The sequence below is a fragment of the Plecotus auritus genome (genome assembly GCF_963455305.1).
Source record: "Plecotus auritus genome assembly, chromosome: 1".
Lineage (NCBI taxonomy): Eukaryota > Metazoa > Chordata > Mammalia > Chiroptera > Vespertilionidae > Plecotus > Plecotus auritus.
The window spans coordinates 101737176-101757176 of NC_137770.1; the positions used below are offsets into that span (position 1 = coordinate 101737176).

The 20001-nt window shown below is 41.9% G+C and overlaps 1 protein-coding gene across 1 annotated transcript in view; it reads right to left on the minus strand.

The window, feature by feature from the left end:
- PROSER2 (proline and serine rich 2) overlaps window positions 1–15656 on the minus strand; it is a 44796-nt gene extending 29140 nt beyond the window's left edge. Inside the window, exon 1 of the mRNA XM_080679411.1 lies at window positions 15472–15656. The gene's annotated coding sequence lies outside the window, so the exon portion shown is untranslated. The remainder of the gene's footprint in view (window positions 1–15471) is intronic.
- Window positions 15657–20001: the final 4345 nt, after the last annotated feature.

The following is a 20001-nucleotide window of genomic DNA, read 5'->3' on the forward strand; positions in this document are numbered from 1 at the left end:
ATTACGTCTTTCCATCATTCACCTGAAAATTCTGCTTTGGCCAAACCCCAAGGCTGAGTTATGTCAGTCAAAGACCTGTCCACAGGCACAGTGGCTGTCAGCTTCCACACACAAAAAGCCATCTTTGACTCCTCCCTCCTCCCACCACTCACAATCAACCAGCTACAAAGCCCTGTTGCTTCTTTGGTGCAATGTCAGTTTTATCCACTCTTTTTCTAGTCCCACCAGTTCAGCACCATTATGCCACATGTCTACATTACTGAGATGGCCATCTAGATCTCCTCGAATTTTCATTCTTCTCTTTATTCTTCTGCTGGATTAATCTTGAAATACCACTTTGATGTCACCACTCCCCTAAAAGCAATCAACTTTCACCCACTCACAATAGGCTTCAGAATCAAAGTTTCATGCAATCAATCAGTACTTGCTTCAATTTGAGTGCTAGCTTCCTTTCTAGACTAAGCCTATTCTTTTGATTACTTGTTTTCCTGCTTCACACTGGGTAAATTCTAGGTAATTAATTCTGCCACATGGGGCCAACTGTAATGGAAAATGAATGTGTAAACTGTATTCAGTGTCATCATAGGGACAATGGCAGCGCAGAGGAAGATGTGCAATGCTTCCCGAGAGGGTTCAGAGACTTCGCAGAAAGGTGACAACGAGGCTAAGCCCTACAAGATGTTTCAGGTTTAAGGAGACTGCTAATTAAACAAACGGTGGTTGGCACTCCAAACAGAAAAAAGAATAAGCAAAGGCAAAGTCCTCAGTCCTAGTTCCCAGGAACTGAAAATATAGAATTTCATGGGAGGTTCACTGTGGAGAGAGCATTTTTATGGTCTCACTTTTCATATTTAAATATCTGATCCAACTTGAATTTATTTTAGTGTAGAGACCTACTTCCCTATCCCTAAGCCAAGAAGGTTTCCTAATTACTCAAATGCCAAATATTGAAAAATTAATCTTTCCACTCTCTTGAAATGCTAAATGTTATTTTATACTAAATATTTATGTCTTAGATTCTATTTCTGAATTTCCTATTCTGCTCCAACGATCTTTCTATTCATTAGGACTCAAAAATACAAATCTTAAAGGTGAAAATTTCAATGGATCTACTTACATAAAAATTAAGGACACCATAGAAATGGTAACAGAAAAGTGGCAGGATGGTAGAAGAAGGGGCTTACTATGGCTAAGAAAATGAATTGATAGCTAGAATATATGAAAAACTCTTGAAAATCAACAAGAAAGACAGGAAACTCATTAGAAAAAAAAGAATAAGAACTATGATTAAGCAGTATATAAGAGAGAAAACCCAAGTGACTAAACAAAAGCAGTCCAAGTTAAAACTAACGTAAGATATTATTTACACCTACTGTATTGACAACTAAAAAATTACAAATATCAGCAATGATGTGGTAAAATTGGAACCCACATGTACTACTGTTGGGAGTGTTAAGCTAATACAACCATTCTCTAGACTAATCTGACACTATAGTTAGTGAAACTAAACATGTCCTGTGAGCCCCAAATCCCACTGCTCTGTCTACTCCAGAGGAAGTCTCTCTCAGGAAAGGAGGGCCACACTTGCAAGGTTGGTGATAGTGTTGCTTGCTGCAGAGCAGTGCTGGCGGCAACCTAGGTTCATAACCCACTACGAACTCTAAGAACAAGTAGAAACCTGATAAACGCTTTTACTGTGGAATACCATGCATTAGTTGGGAGCAATCAAATGGACAATGGCATGCACAGATATTAATATGTGTTGAGCAAAAAGTTGTAATAGTATCCTTAGCACAATTCCACTTATATAAATTTAAACCAGACATAACACTGTATTGTACATCCATACCCAGGAACATATGCCAATGGTAGGGATGAGTGGGTGAGTGGGGTGCACCACCTGATTATACTATAGTATCATCTGGTCTGTTATTCACTGAAGGCCTCCTGCTTGCCACGCACCTGACTCCTATTGCTGGAAAAATGGAAAAGAATGATTTGAGTTTGAAAAATAATTACTTATTAGATCATTTTATCACCTGAGAACCTTCGAAGGGCCCAGTATCTAAGAAGATGATATAGGACTGATCAGTTCTAATTTGATGAGGAAAAAGAGAAGACAATCTAAAAACTGGGGGCACTTTGAGATGGAAGTGCTGACAATGGCATGGTTTTAAAAGGAAGAGAAAGAAACCCTGAAGATGAACTTTTCTTGGATCACAAGTGAGCTAAATATTTACCTGGGCAAGGTTGACCTGATCCAATTTATGAAAGAATCTAAGCTAGAACTATAAATAGTTCCCTCACATTCAGCTATAAGGCTTGGTACCTTCTAGGTGGGGGGAAGGAAATCATATCCTGAAAGACTTAGATTCCCAACAGGTAGGCTAAACAAAATCACAGGGGTGATTATTGTCTATACTAATTCTGAACATGAATAGGAAACTTATCCACCTTAACCAAGTGATGTGGAACTAATTTTGCTTAGCATGTCTGTAATACACTTTAAAAGAGAACTGCTCCAACTCATTGCCAAGGTAAACGCTTCACAAAAGAGAATACCCAGGTGCGGATCCTAGGATTCTGAACCCCACGGACGCCATGATACAGGTTTTTAGGCCCTCATCCCTGTCTAGTCACCCACTATTAACCACAGCTTAGCTGGGAAAGGGGCAGAAATAAGCTTCTTAAAAATCCCCCCCCCCCTTCTTCCCATGTCAGATTCTACACTAGGGCAGGATCAATGCTCCACCTCAACCCTACTCTTAGATCTCTCATTCTTTCCTACTTCCATTCACAGGAATTTTATGAAGACTTGTTACCAAATCTACAAAAACAACCTTGGTACGGAATTTATCTTTAAAGCTATACCATAAGAAACCCTAACAACCAAGCCATTATTAAAAAAAAAAAAGGATAGGTTTTTCTTAACCTTCAAGAATATTAAAAATGAAGGAGTTTTACTAGTACAGTGGAATTGTTTCTGAGCCATGAATGGGCTTTTTCATATGGTTAAGCAGTGGGTGAAAATAAAGAGAATGACCATCTTTGGTGAAAAGTACACACTCTTTGATGAAATAGTCAGTGAACACAAAATACTAGCATTGTTGGCCTTAATGCTAGTAGTTCTAGACAACATTTGTTCATCTCAACATGTATTGATGTGATAGGCACTTTGCTCTGATTTTCTTAAACATTAAAGAAGAAACTTTTAGTGTTTCTCCATTTGTTGACAAAAATGAATTTTATAATAAGAAATTAACTAGGTGATGGAGCTATAAATGATGCCAATACTCTTTTATATTGTTTTATTAACCCAATTCATAAGTTAAAAGGAAACTGAGTACTGAAGTTCTTTCTTTATATTATTCACCTTTGATCAGGGCTTTAAAAACATTCTTGACTAAATTAACCATTTCATTTCTCACCTAAAAATAATTTATAGACAAGCTCCATAAAAATGAGTTTAGTCTAGTTATCACAGCACATCTGATAATTCTGAGCAAAACTCAGTTCAAGCTCCTATTTTACACATGAAGTACAGTCTCTGTAACCTTCCATCCCTCACTGTACCAAAGATGCACATATAGATATGCGTACTCTACTAGCTGACCTAGTAGAGAAATACAAGTAGTTGTTGGTCCTGTAGTTAATTTTCTTCCAAGTTTGCTAAAAATAAAACAAATGTTCAGTCCAACATTCACCAGTGAATTTCAAGTAGTACTTAAATAATCTCTTTAACATCCTGGATTACTTTTGATACCACAGGCCTGTCAAAGTTGGCACTTTTCATTTTCCTGATCTATGCTTCCAGGGAACCTATCTGTAAGAACAGAGGGCTTTAAGTGTCTCTTTAGAATCTGCCCTAACCTTATCTCTCCAACCTCACTTTCCACAATATAAATCCTTTATCCAGCCTGGTGCCCTCAATGTTCTGCTCAGCTGTGAGCCACAGTTTGACTGCTTCCTCTGTCACTCTCCCCTCAGTCTTCAAAGACTGTCTCAAAAACTGTATCAGACCTTGTCAAACCTTCTTTCACAGTGCTCCTCTTCTCTGACCTTGATCATCACACCTGGTTGCTTATGCATGTAATTTTTGTTCTCAATTAGACTATAAGCTCCTTGTAGGCAAAGCTCTCTCTCTTTTAATGTAGCCACAGGATTTTGGAAAATATTTGTCACAAAATACAGACTTAATTATCCATTACTTAAACAAAATTTATATTTTAAAATTCCAAAACCATCTTATTTTTTGTAAAAAAATAAATAAATTGGAGTCCTTTAAACAGACCTTTGATCTAAAAGGAAAGCTTAAACACTTAGGAGTATTTTGAACATGTTCATACTGTTTTGGTGACCATCCTTTATCCTTTATCCCCTAAATTGCATATAGAGGCCAAATCCTTCAAATTTAGGAGAAATTACTCTCATTTAATCTATGGGTTTCAATCAAGGGCAAGTGGGAAACAGAAGCGGGGGGCAACTTTAAATACAGACATAGAAGAGACACTTCACTTAGCTTCACAAATAATAATATGTGAAAAAACTGGTACACCAGACCCACTAAACCAGTAATGCTCCAAATGTTAACATGTAATAAATATCACCATGAATGCATGCCTGTGTACATCTGCAGATGCAACCCATGGCCAAAATTAACTTCAAAAATGGATCTCCACACAAACAGGCTGAAATAAAATAAACACGTAGTAACTTTTCTTTAGTTTGGGCTGTTTCTCAAAGTCAAGAAACCAAAAACCTTGGAAAGAAAAGAATGCTTCCAAAAATATTCAGTAGGCAAACTAGCAAACTAGGACTGTCTTCCTGCACTGCAAATCAAAGGGAAATCCACCTCAGCTTGAGGATGGCAGTGCTGGGCAGGTGGAGAGTTGCAGAGTTAGTTTTGTTCTGGAGTTTTCAAATGTTGATGTGCTTAATGGTTTATCATCTGCTTCATGAGGCTGCCTTTTCTCTGACTGGGTTTTTTCTTTTCTTCTGAAATGTCTTCAGTAAGAATTTAGGACCTTAAGCTCTAACTGGCACTAAAGGGTATTAAATACAATTAAACATTTTAAAGGCTAGTAATTTTACTTCTCCAGAGCAATTACCATGCTTTCATTTAGATTTTTTTTTAAAAGCTCTTTCTGAACAATGTAGAAAAACAAGGTTGATTTCAGACTGTCTCAACTGTGAATAGTTTCAACTATTAATAGGAGGCAGTATTTTCCTCAGGGCCATACACCACATGAAAGTAACTGATTCGCCTACACTAAGCAAACAAGTTCAGGATAGAGGCCTTGCCTAGGCAGGCTGGTTCGCAGGCCCTGAGGGAAGAAGTCTCCTACTACCAGTTTTCTATCTATCATTGAACAGAAAATGTGGAAATTAGATTTTCCTAACGCAGAACCTCACCCGAAAACAACGAGGTTCTACGTTAGGAAAATCTAATTTCCACATTTTCTGTTCAATGACAGATAGAAAACTGGTAGTAGGAGACTTCTTCCCTCAGGGCCTGCATGGAGGGGGGGGATAGGGGGAGCAATGGGGGGATAAGGACACATATGTAATACCTTAATCAATAAAGAAATTAAAAAAAATACCTGGCTAGATTTCAGTTTAGTACCTAGTAACCAAACATATGACCCAGGAGGAAGCAAACAGACAAACACTACCAAGGGGAAAACCTAGTTCTATTGGATGAAATGTTTGCAAAGATAGACCCTTCAAAATTTTATTCTTAGCTCATTTAAAAAAAAAAGGACATTCTACATGCCAATTGCATTTCTGGATTCTTTAGCAAATTAAAAAAAGAAGAAAATTCCAGTTGTGGTTGTTCTGTTGTTAAACAAGTTTGTATGCTTTCTATTTATTCAGCAAAAACTACCAGTTCCCACGAAGTGCTCCTCTGGTGAGATAAAATGTAGACCTTCTTACTTAGAAGCAATAACTATACCTTACTGTTTTATAACGTTTTTTTCTGAGAAGCTCCAAATTCTTAGCTAATTTTTTCATTCATTGTCAAATAAAAGCAAAGCTGACTTAGAGCATGTTCCTTTAGCATTGGAATTGATAAACCCTGGTCAGACTGGAAGCAGACATCTGACTTATATATCTTATCTCAAATTGAACAGATTTAAATCCAAGCCAGGGAATGCGCAGCTCACACAAGACCTGCTGGGTCAATCCACTGCATCAAACTTTAATCTTATCTTCCAAAATCTCTTTGCTAGCCCTGTTCGGGGAAAGGGAATAAGAACGTTTAAACTGAGGATGTGTATACAGAGGTTCCCTTCTCCCCAGACTCTTCTTAGGTACTGCCTGGAAACCTAGTAACAAATAGCTCAAATTACTCATTTCAAATCCAGGCCTTTGGGCACAAACTCATATCCCAATTTTAATAGAGAGGAAGAGATAAGAGACTTTCAGTACTTTTTCAAGAAATGGGAACAACCAAATGTTTGTTGAAAAAAACTGGATGACTCCAACTAAGAGTTAAGATGATACTAATGTCAGAAATTCAAGGACTTCAAGGACTGCCTATTGACCTCTCTGGGAGAAAACACAACGTTTCAGTAGCTCAGCAGTGGAGTCTGACAATTACTTAAGTCATGCCAAAGGCCTCTTGGTAAACTTCACCACCTGGTAAACTTCACCACCTTGGAAAACCAAAGCAAAACTAACATCCTGATGAAATGAGAAATACTATAAAAACACTATATTTTTATGTGAATTTTCAAATGCACTATTTAAAAAATTATTTAACATTATAATTGGCATATCATATTATATTAGTTTTAGATATACAACACAGTGATTAGACATTTGTGTATCTTACAAAGGTGATCACCACAATAAATCTAGTACCCATCAGACACCATGTATAATTATGATATTATTGACTATATTCACTATGCTATACTTTACATCCCCATGACTAACTTTATAACTGGCAGTTTGTACTTAATCCCCTTCACCCTTTTTGCCCATTTTGCTCCCCACCCCCACCAAATTTGGTAACCATCAATTTATTCTCTGTATCTAGGAGTTTGTTTTTGTTTCATTTGCTTGTTCTTTTTTTTTTTTATTATTCCACCTAAAAATGAAATCATATGGTATTTGTCTTTCTATGTCTGACTTATTTCACCTTAGCATAATATCCTTTAGGCCCATTCATGTTGTCACAAATTGAAAGATTTCATTCCACTTTATGGCTGAGTAATATTCCATTGTATATATGTACCACATCTTCTTTATTCCTTAAACTATTGATGGACACTTAGGTTACTCCCATATCTTGGCTATTATAAACAATGCTGCAGTGAATATAGGGGTGCAGATATCTTTTTGAATTAGTGTTTTGGATTTCTTGAGATAAATACCCAGAAATGGGACTGCTGGGTCATAAGGTAGTTCTATTTTTAATGTTTTGAGGAACTGCCACTGTTTTCCATAGTGGCTGCACCAGTTTACAATCCCACCAACAGTACGTGAGGGTTCCCTTTTCCTCACCAACACTTGTTCTTTGTTAAATTTTTGATAATAGCCATTCTGACAGATGTGAGGTGATCTGCATTTCCCTGATGACTAGTGATATTGAGCATCTTTATATGTACCTCTATGTCCCCTTTGGAGAAGTGTCTATACAGGTCCTTTGCCCATTTTTAAAAAGTATATATATTTTTTATTGATTTTAGAGAGGAAGGTAGAGAGAGAGATAGAAACATTAATGATGAGAGAGAATCATTGCTCGGCTGCCTCCTCCACGATCAAGCTTGCAACCCGGGCATGTGCTCTAACTGGGAATCAAACCATGACCTCCTAGTTTCATAGGCTGACACTCAGCCATTGAGCCATGCCGGCCGGGCTGCCCATTTTTTTAATTAGATTGTTTTTTTGATGTTGAATTGTATGAATTCTTTATCTATTTTGCATATTAATCTCTTATCAGATGTATCATTTGCTAATATCTTCTCCCATTCAATAAGTTGCCATTGCATTTTGTTGGTGATTTCCTTCACAATTATTAGATTGAATAATGTAAAGCTGCCATTTGTGTAGTTCAAAAATAGCTGAATATCAGTAATTTTATATGGTTAACTTAACGTTTTGGCATTGAACTGATAATTAACATAGTAAAAAAGTGAAGTGTTTCTTGAAATGAAATTTTGATTTAAATATGGTTTTATTACATGCTGATACTAAAATATTTTTCCTCAGAAGATACCTCTAAAATCATAATAGCGATCAATAGGGAAAAAAGTCTAATATATAATATTTTCCTCACATACATTTTAAATATGTGTGACTCATAAATACATACTGAGCTTCTGCTAATATATGCATTAGCAGGAGCTCAATCAGTACATTCACTGGTTATCCAGTGTGTGTGGGGTACAAGTTAGCATATGAGGAAAGTGAGGTCCAATGCCTGCAAGTTGATTTGGCAAGTCAGAAAGAACTGGATCTATTCAAGGTCATTAGCTCTCCACTCTAGAATAAAATAAAAGTTTTAAAAACTTTTTTGCACCAAAACTTCTATTTGACATTTGACATTTTTGGTGTCCTCCCCTTGTTTGTACCATCTTATCTTCGTCTTTCTGTACTCCCTTTCACAACCATGATCATACCACTCAACTTCAAGTTATTCCTTCACATACAAATGCCTACTGCACAGTAAAGCCAAATACAAATCTGCTGTCACAACCCTGAACATAAACCTTCAGTGCTGCATGCCCCAAAGTCAAGGCTAAACTCTTCATCATGATAATCAAAGCCACAATTCTACCATTCTAGTTTTCCACTATCCTTCCCTTGTGGCCCAGCTCCAATGCTACATTCTCCAACAGATGTTCTGACACCCATGAAAGAAAGTATCTCTGTCCTCTGCTCCCAAAAGACTTGTGGGCCTCTGGTATCAACTCATATTTGACATTTATTTTCTCTCCTTTACTAGATCATAGTTTCTCAAGGACAGGGAACACAACTTATTCATTTCTATATTATCAGTTGTGCTTTCCATGGTAGGAACGTAAATATTTGTGAAAGCTCTTCAAACCCTCTGAATCACTTGTTTTTAATTATACTAGAGGCCCAGTGCATGAAATGCGTTCATGGGCAGGGGGGTGTCCCTCAGCCCAGCCTGCACCCTCTCCAATCTGGGACCCTTCGAGGGATGTCCGACTGCCCATTTAGGCCCGATCCCGGTGGGATCAGGCCTAAATGGGCAGTCGGACATCCATCTCAAAATCCAGGACTACTGGCTCCCAACCGCTCGCCTGCCTGCCTGGCTGATTGCCCCTAATCGCTTCTGCCTGCCAGCCTGATAGATGCCTAACTGCTCCCCCGCTGGCCCAATTGCTCCTAACTGCCCTCCCCTGCTGGCCTGGTCGCCTCCAACTGCCCTCCCTTACAGGCCTGGTCCCCCCACAACTGCCCTCCCCTGCAGGCCTGGTCCCTCCCAACTGCCCTTCCCTGCTGGCCTGGGTCCCCCCAAACTGTCCTCCCCTGCAGGCCTGGTCGCCCCTAACTGCCCTACTTTGCCAGCCTGTTCACCCCTAACTGCTCCCCCGCTGGCCCGAATGCCCCCAACTGCCCTCCCCTGCAGGCCTGGTCCCTCCCAACTGCCCTTCCCTGCTGGCCTGGGTCCCTCCGAACTGTCCTCCCCTGCAGGCCTGGTCGCCCCTAACTGCCCTCCCCTGTAGGCCTGATTGCCCCAACTGCCCTCCCTTGCAGGCCTAGTCCCTCCCAAGTGCCCTCCCCTGCTGGCCTGATAGCCCACAACTGCCCTCCCCTGCCAGCCCTCTTGTGGCAGCCATCTTGTGTCCACATGGGGCAGCCATCATTGACCATATGGGGGTGGCCATCTTGTGACAGTCAATTTGCATATTACTCTTTTATTAGATAGGATATTTACTATTGAAAGTATTACTTATGCCCCCTTTTTTCCCATTGACCTCTTCTAGCCTGCCCTTGCCCCGCCCCAGGCCCTCACCAGCTATTTTCTGTGTCCATGGGTTATGCATATATGCATACAAGTTCTTTGGTTGATCTGTTTCCACCCACCCACCCTTCCCTGCCTTTCCTCTGAGATTCTGCAGTCTGTTCCATGCTTCTGTATCTCTGGATCCACTTTGTTCATCAGTTCATTTTGTTCATTAGATTCCACATATGAGTGAGATCATGTGATACTTGTCTTTCTCTGATTGACTTATTTTGCTTAGCATAATACTCTTCAGGTCCTTCCTTGCTGTCTGTCTCAAAGGATAAGAGATCCTTCTTTTTTACTGCTGCATAGTATTCTATGGTATAAATGTACCCCTATTTTTTTTTTTTTTTATTAACTCATCTACTGATGAGCATTTGGGTTGTTTCCAGATTTTAGCTATTGTAAATTGTGCTGCTATGAACATAAGGGTGTATACATTCTTTCTGATTGGTGTTTTGAAACCCTCTGAATCTTTACAGAAAATACCATATGCACCATTTTGGAAGGTAGAAATCAACCAAACTAACAGTTTAGTCTAATATATGAGAACAGACATTTTTTTTGTACATAGATAATTCCTTTAAGTAGATTGTGTAAAATGAACTATTTTAAATATACTCACAGAATTGGATATGTAAAGGAAAGCTGTGGTGAATCATTAATTCATAATCTCCAGTTTCAAGGTCTGAGAGGGACTAAGACAGCCACTTAATCTTGCCCCAAATTTTACTGACTAGGAAACCATTTAGTGATGATACCTGAGGTGGATCCCCTCACTTTCAGGTTAGTACTGCTCTTTTCCCCTATGTTAGGTTCTACTGACCTGTTAATTTAAATAAATAAATTGTAAACTGCAAACATCAAAAACAGAAGCATAGGAGGACTAATTATATTTGTATGCACAATTACTATCTCAATGCTCAGCACACTGTAGGTGCCCTAACAGTCTACAAATATCACCGAATGAATAGATGAACACCCAGGCCTTTGGATCAACAACTAAAATAAGCAAAATTTTAAACATTTCAAAGCATTAGTCAGACAACTAGTTTCCTAGAAGTAACCACAGAAGCCTGAAAGAGAAAACAGAATAAAACAGCAAAACAACAGAGTGAATATTTGAGAAGGAAGATCATATACAAACTAAGCCCTATAAAAATAACTAAGCTTAAGCTCATACAAAAGAGAATAAAATTGCTCAACAAATATTTCTCCAAAGAAGATCTGTAAATGGCCGACAAGCACATGAAAAGATGCTCAACATTACTAGTCATTAGGGAAATATAAATCAAAACCAAATGAGATACTACTTTATGCCCACTAGAATGGCAATTAAAAAAAAAAAACCCTTGGAAAAATTACAAGTGTTGGTGAGGATGTAGATAAACTAGACCCCTCCTACATTACTGGTGGGAATGTACAATAGTGCAGCTACCATGGGAAACAGTTTGGTGATTTCTCAATAGGTTAAACATTGAATTGCTACATCAATTAGGAATTCCACTCTTAGGTTTACTAGTAGACTCAAAAGAACTGAAAACAAGTGTTCAAACAAATGCTTGTAGCAGAATTATTCACAATACTCACAAGGGAAAACAACCCAAATGTTCATGAACTGATGAACGTATAAACAAATTATAGTGCATCCATCAATGAGATATTCTTCCGTCATAAAAACGAATGAGGTACTTATACATGCTACAGTGTGGATGAATCTCAAAAGTATTGCTAAGTGCAACAAACCAGACACAAAAGGCCACATAGTGTATGATTCCATTACGTAAAATATCCAGAACAAATTCATGAAGAGAGAAAGCAGATTGATTAGAGGTTGCCAGGGACCAGAGTAGGGGGGAAATGAGGAAGTGACTGCTTAATAGATATGGGTTTTCCTTTGGGGGTGATGAAACAGTTTTGGAACTAGATAGTGGTGATGGCTGCATAACATTGTGAATTTACATTTATTTACACTTTAAATATGTGCAGTTATTTGAATGTCAATTATACCTCAGTAAAGATACTTAAATTTTAAAAAAGATGGGAAAAGATATATCAAACAAATAATAACAACAGCAACAATGAAAAGATCACTTCTGGCTATATTATATGAGGAAAAATAGATTTTAAGTAAAAAATCCTCAGTAGTGATAAAAGTAACTATGTAATGATGAAAGTTCAATTCCTATTAGACTTTGTATATTTAACAATATAAACTTATAAATGCATATTGTCAGATACTAAAATATAAAGTTGTATGCACAGGTAATCTCAGAGTACCAGATGTTGTCAAATCCCCCATTATAGTGGGATCTTTCAATATAGCTCAGTTATTAACAAGTTAAGAAGATACAAAGTTAGTGATGAATAATGCAGTTAATAAAGTTCATTGAATGAATATCTGTAGACTTCTACAGAAAAAAATAAACACATATAATGTGAGTGTACTGAACTCCACTGACTTACACACTTTATCATGATAAATTTAATGTTATGTGTATTTTACTGAGAGAGAGAGAGAGAGAGAGAGAGAGAGAGAGAGAGAGAGAGAGAATATCAAGTCTTCACAGTGCTGGGTCTTTGGAAATATCCAGTCTGAAGATATGCATTCATAAAGAGCTATCACGTCCGGCTCCAGTAAGGCAAAGTGCAGTGTTCTGCCCTATACATTTCTTTACCTGTCTGCAGGGACTGTAACCCAGCACCTACTTTCTTAAAACAGGCTTCAAGATTAATTCTGTGAGTTCCCAAGAAGAACAGGGCATTATTTTTTAAAAATATGTTTTTATTGATTTCAGAGAGGAAGGAAGAGGGAGAGAGAGATAGAAACATCAGTGATGAGAGAGACTCATTGACCGGCTGCCTCCTGCATGCCCCTTATTGGGGACTGAGCCCACAACCTGAGCATGTGCCCTGAATAGGAATCAAATTGTGACTTCCTGGTTCATAGGTCAACTTTCGACCACTGAGTCAAACCGGCAAGGCAGAACAGGGCATTATTGAGAGGTGCAGCTTCACTGTGGTTCTCTACAGAGGCTGTTATCAGTGACTCTACTACATTTGACCTCACTGTGTCGGTGTGAATAGAAGCTTTTCTACCAGGGCCCCTGGGCTCCTTCAAAGATCCAAGAGGAGAATGCTGCAGGATATTAGAGGGAGGGAGAGTTGTAGAGCCCATCATCCTTAGAGCACAGTAGGAAGCCACCATCACTGCCACCGGAAAGAGCATGGAAACTGAAATGAAATGCTGCCCTTCACCAGCAAAGGAAAGAGCTCAAGTTCTGGGATGCTCCTAGGATTCCCTGGCACCTTCCCCCAAATGGCCTCTGTGCCACTGGCAGCTGTCCCACAACCATGTAGATAAGATGCACTTGAACTTTTTGTTCCAGAGGATCTCCTGTTCTCTGCTTCACCCAAGCCTTTCACCTCTCTCCCTTCAGACTTCAAGGCTTCCAATCCACCTCTTGCAGTTATTTGAGATGATGGTTAGAATCAACACAGGGTGACAAGTATAGGCTCCTTAGGTGTCTGAGAACTTTGGAACCAGGGCCAGGTGTATCTTCAGCTCCTGAGGATGGCTTACTTGATCTGGTTTTAATCAGTTTGGGCCATATGGCTGTTATCTAGATGTGTTTGGATGCTCAATGACTAGCTCAGGGCTCCGCACACTGTAGGTGCTCAAACAGTCTACAAAGATGGCTGGATGAATTAATGAACAGCGGAGCCTGCACCAAAACAGGCAAATCCCCCCTGCCACAAATAGGCCATCAGGGAGTCAAACACATTCAAACTTTCTTCAAAGCATCTCTCTTTCTAGTCTTCTCTAAATTAGTATTCTCATGTTGGCTTTCTGATCTCTGGTAATGGAGAAAATGTGTTACTTTTAAATGACTAGCATCCACAAATTTCAGAGGAAAGCTCATCTGAAGTGCTGTTACCAAGAACTATATCCAGTCACTTAAAAATGGCTATTACTGATCTGGGCAAGAAAATACACAAGATTCCATACATACGTTGTCAAGTTTGGCAGGAGATTTTAGACAACTTCCACCCTTCCCACCCAGTCCCAAGTAAATAGGGCATTTGTTTGTATTTCCACATTGACCTCATGAAGGAAAATACCTCCTCCACCTAGAAAAACAATCTAGCATTCAGACATGGAACTTTGAGGGCAAACTTCGTAGTGCGTGTTAGAGCACTAAGTATGTAGTGCTTAAAAAAATAAAGCAGAAAAGTATCTTTAATAAAGGTTTCTCTTGAGAGCATTTTCCTCAAGTTTGCACTTATATCTGGTTTACTATTTCTATACCTTTCAGAAAGACAGGTTAAAAAAAAAATGTGTTCTCCAATAAAATTGGAGATAGAAGAAGCCTTATTCCTATAGTCTCCGGCAACTGATCTGAATAGTTCAATCTGTTGGGGGGGGGGGCGCGGGGGGAGAAAGGGAAGACACACACACAAAATCATTTTCCTTAACTCATATTAAGTTTTCTGCTCTGCACCAACTCTTTTCAACTTGGCAAAGAGTTAAAAGTTTTCTGAGGTTAGTTCCTGCGGTTAAAAAAAAAAAAAGCTAAATGCTTAAATTTAGACTGTAAAACAATACTGGGAAAGTTTCAAAGCTTTGGAGAAATACTGGAGTTTATTTTATTGCCTTTTATTAAATTGCATCACATCGAACACATTTTCTTCTCTTTTTAATCCCTCCTGCCCCGGCTCATTGGCAGATCCTACACGTGCCTGCGTGATTCAGTTACCTGTTGGGGGGTCAGAGGTTGTGGAGCAGGGGTGGGGACGAAAATCTGTTCATTTTCAGCAGGACCTAAGTTTAACAGGTGGCTTTAGCCACCTCCTGCCAACATTAGGCTCTCACCCTCCTCTCCGCCTGGTAAGGGGCAGAGCACCTACGGGAGTTCGAGGGCCACGGCGGCAAGTGGGGCGACTGATGCCCTCTCACCGTTCCAGGGAGGACGGTGGGGGCAGGGGAGGAGTGTTAGGAACACCCCGGACCCATCTGCGCCCAAAGCTAAACACGTATCACGGACCACCCAGCGCCCCGCAACAGGACAACCTGGGAGGAGAAAACGCCGCGTCCTCCACACCGCCCTCGACAGGGGTGCACTAGAACTCCTGAAGTCCCAAAAGAGGGACCGGGTTTCCCGTGAGTGAGGCCACCGGGTTGACCACGGTCCCTCGGATTGCACCAGTCTTTCCTGACTTCCAGGACTCGGGACAAGCGATGCAGAGGAGGAGAGCGCGCAGGAAGAGATCCACGCAAGGACGGCACCGCAGGGAAGAGTGGGAATCGCAGGCAGCGGGTCACAGGAAAAGGGGGTCACCCTTCTCTACCTAAAACCCACCCGACCTTAGCCTCCCTCATCACACTCCAAATGCCGCCCAGCTCGCCGACGCGCCAAGGGAGGCGACCGGCTGCCAGGACGTCACCCCGTCGCTGTAATCCCGCCGGCGACAGAAAAGTCCCCACTCACCTGGCATAAGCCCTCTCCCCGGGGACCGCAGGTGTCCACCCGGCCCGCCACCCGGAGCCCTCGCGCCGCCGGACAGCCGGTCGGCTCGCGCGCGTCTCGCCAACAGTCCCAGGCCGCCCCGCCGCGCGTTCTCACTGCCGCCGCGCGTGCACACCCCACCGCTCACTTCCCGGCCCCGCGCGCTTATGCGCGCTCCCCGCCGGCCGCACGCTCGCTCCCTTGCCTTGCGCCGCCCCGCGGCGCGCTCACTACCCGCCCGCTGCACCCTAACCCCCAGTGCGCGCTCCTGCCGCGCACCCACCAGCCGGCTCGGCTCCCAAACACACAGCGCGCGCCCGGACTGTTTGGACAGCCCCGCGCGGGAGCTGCGCGCGGCCGCCTCTAGCAGGGATCCTCCATCTCCGAGTGAGGTTTGAATCGGAGACCACCCGAGTGAACCCCCACCCGCCATCTCTGAGTTATATACGCATAGAAAAGCGATAGGGGTTTGCGTTTGAGCTTTTGAAGAAATGGGACATCCCCCACCCCCACCTCCACCTCTGTCAACTTTGAGAGGTTATTTTATATTTAATGACAATGCTAATAACCACTATGTATCGAATACTTATTACCTTAGGACAAGGCATTTAACATATACACATTATTTCATTTTAACCCTCAGAACAACCCCCTGACTTCTTGCCCCCACTTTACAGAGGAGGAATCTAAGGAAAACAGGTTCAGAGAGATGAAGAAAGTCGTCCAAGCGTTTTTGACCCCATTGTTTGGTGCTATTTTCTCCTCGACTCTATCACTGGAAATATCGACTGAGGTAATAGCTGGTTGTGGAGGCTTTGTAAGGTGGAGGAAGTTAATGTTACCGGTGTTTCCATGGGGGTGGAACAACTCTCTACAGAGGGAGAAAGCAAGAGTTAGGGTTTTATTAATTGTAGAATTTGCTATATACTCAAACGGCGTTCATTATAATCACCTGTATTCCAAAATGCTCTTTGTGTTTATCCCCATTTTACAGAAAACTCAGGAAGGAAGTGGTTGGTTGCACAGAATGGCTGAGTCACTGGCAGCGCTCAGGGCTGAGCCCCAATTCCTTAGTCCTTAGATCATTTCTTTGCCCTCCCCAGGAAGAGATACCTGATTAAAGGGAAGAAAACTTTTTCTCTAATAACACATTGGCCTCTTCTAACTCCCAGCATCTTTAATTAATGTTGGCAAAGCACTTTAATCTACCCAACGTGCTAGTTAATTAGGCAAGTATTATTATCCCCCTCTTTCTGAACCAACTCCAGGAGAGAATCAATTCTGTCAGCCCTTAATCCTTGATGCATAATGGGCCTAAGCTTTCTGTATACATTCTTTCCCACCTCTTAAATGCTGTTCCCTGTTGTGTTAAATAGTAATTCATTCATCATGCGTTGGCTAAGTAAAGGTTAAATAATATTATGCACTCCTGGATGAGAGTTATATAGGCAACCCCTATCTTTAAGAAACTCAGATAAAGGAAAAAAGACATTTTGATAAGGGCTTCCCAGAAAATTTTTTTCTTTTTGTACTTTTTGCTTGGATAAGCTTTTAACATCCTATCTAATAAAGAGGGAATATGCTAATTGACCATCACTCCCATCACAAAGATGGCTGCACCCACAGCTGAGGCCAAGTTCCCATAAGGAGCCTTAATGAGCAATCAGCAGGGACCCGGGGCTATGCCCTCCCTCCCGCCCCCGTGGGGCTTGACAGGGGACCTCAGGCCGCGCCCCCCACCCTGGTGTCAGGCTGGGGGACCTCAGGCTGGGGGACCTCAGGCCACACTCCCCACGCCCCAGTGCCAGGCCAGGGGACCTGAGGCTATGCCCAGACCTCAAGGTGCTCTTCCCATCCTGGTGCTGGGCTAGGGGACCGCAGGCTGCTCCCCCTGCCCCAGCACCAGGCAGGGGGACCTCAGGCCGCACCCCCCACCCAGAAGGGCTTGACAGGGGACTTCAAGCCGCGCCCCCCACCCCGGCATTAAGCCAGGGGACCTCAGACCGCACCCCCTGCCTGGCAGGGCTTGACAGGGGACCTCAGGCCGTGCCCCCCACCCAGCAGGGCTTGACAGGGGACCTCAAGGTGAACACCCAGTGCTGGGTCAGGGGAACTCAGGCCTCACCCCCACCCAGTGGGACTTGATGGGGGACCTGAGGCTGTGCCCCCCTGCTGGTGGGGCTTGACGGGGGACCTGAGGCTGCGCCCCCTCCCACCTGGCAGGGCTTGATGGGGGACCTCAGGCCATGCCCCCCACCCAACCAGGCTTGACAGGGGATCTCAAGCCATGTCCCCCACCTGGAGGGGCTTGATGGAGGACCTCAAGGCACACCCCCTGTCCTGGCGCTGGGCCAGGGAACCTGAGGCTATGCCCCCTGCCTGGCAGGGCTTGACAAAGGTGGGACTGGCCAGGTCTGGATCTAGCCCAATGTGGGGGAGTGCTGGCCGGGTCTGGGTCTCACACGATTTTGAGGTGCATGTGGGTGGGCGGGGACTTGACTCTGGATCCCGTGGTGAGCCCCAGACTCTGACAGGAGGAAGGTTTTCATATACATTTTACTAATTTTCTTTCATCTCTGACACTTCTATTATAGAGAAAGGGCAAATAGCAATATTAAATTATTTCCTCTAATTAATCTTTTAATGTGCACAAATTTCGTGCACTGGGTCACTAGTATAAATATATTTCAGCTTAGTTCTTTTAAAATTTAAAATGGTAATTTACACATTTTTTGTGTAAAATTTAATTTCTTGCAGGTGGAGAAGAATAAGAAAGAAGAAATAGAAGGATGATGAGATTAGGCAGGAAGAAGGACAAAATAAAAAGGAAAAAAAGGAGGGGGGTAAGGAAATGAACAGGGAAGAAAATGAGACTGGGGTTTCAACCAAGAGACAGCAGGGGAAAAGACATCAGCCCCTGCTAGTGCATCCCAGATCTTGGTGGCAATTACAAACAGGTGGCCCTTCCTCTGAGCTCGATCACAGGCTGGCTTCCAGGCCCCTCTGCACCCCTGTCTAGGACCTTTGTACCAACTGAACATACACAGAGGGACTGAAAGAGAGAAAGGATATAGAGTGAGGTAAAAACAACAGCATCACAAAATCCACAAGATGTGGCTTGGAAGGGGAATTTAAAGAGTGTTATTCATGAAAGTACTTAGATAATGTGATAATGTGTGTGTGCGGTGGGGGGGGGGGTGTGAGGGGACGAGGAAAACAGAAAAAATAAACATTTGGAAGGTCTTTGTATGTGCTATTGTTACTACTTTTAAACCCATGAAATTTATAAAATTTTGCTTTTATTCACTTAACTTTTTAAAAAAAGATATGTTTTTATTGATTTTAGAGAGAGAGGAAGGAAAAGGGAGAGAAAGAGAAACATCAATTGGTTGCCAAGTCAGTGACCTTTTGGTGATTGGGACCAACCAACTAAACCACACTGGCCAGGGCTTCCCTCAACTTTTTAATAAATGTCTTCTGAGGGCTGGTCTTTGGTACGATTGCTGGTAATACATGACCCCCAAATGTTAGACAATTTCTCTTATAAACTTGTGTCAATTAAAACTTTTAAAGTAAACTAAAGGAGTTAAGCTAAATATGTTTTTACTTTATGAAAATTATTATAGTGCTATATATAAAATTGATTTGAGAAAGGGCAGTATCTGTGATGGCCATTAGAGAGAGGCAGACAGGAAAGAAAAATGAATAGTTGGTAAGAAATTTTGTGAGTTTTTTTTTGTGTGTGTGTGTGTGTGTGTGTTTTTAATAAAAAATTATAGCACTTTAGAGCTGCAAGGGGAGATGTCAAAGATATGATTTTGCTTTATGCCTCGTCCACTGAGATGTATAATCTTTGGCTATTTATTCTTTTTGACTTGGTTCCTCATTGCACAATGAGGCTATTAAAACCTACTTTGTGAGACTAAAACAAAATTATTTTAATGTTTAACTGAACAAATAGCAAATGAGAAGAGTTAAGAAAATTATGAAAATGAAGAAAAATATGATAAATTTCCCTGTTTATTATTGAAACACTAGAGGCCTGGTGCACAAAACTCATGCACTCGGGGGTGGGGAGTGTTGGTCCCTCAGCCTGGCCTGTGCCCTCTAGCAGTCCAGGATCCCTTGGGGTTTTTCTGACTGCTGGCTTAGGTCTCACAGGGAGCGGGCCTAAGCCAGCAGTCGGACATCCTTAGCATTGCCGCAGAGGCGGGAGAAGCTCCCGCCACCACTGCTGCGCTGGCCAGCCATGAGCCTGGCGTCTGACTGAGCATTGCTCTCCCTGTGGGAGTGCACTCACCACCAGGGGGCAGCTCCTGCATTGAGTGTCTGCCCCTTGGTGGTCAGTGTGCATCATAGCGACTGTTTGGTCGATTTGCATATTAGCCTTTTATTAAATAAAATAGTATAGGGCTATAATAATCCTATCTAATAAAAGAGTAATATGCAAATTGACCTTACCTCCGCTACACCCACAAACCACGCCCACCAGCCAATCAGGAGTGAGTATGC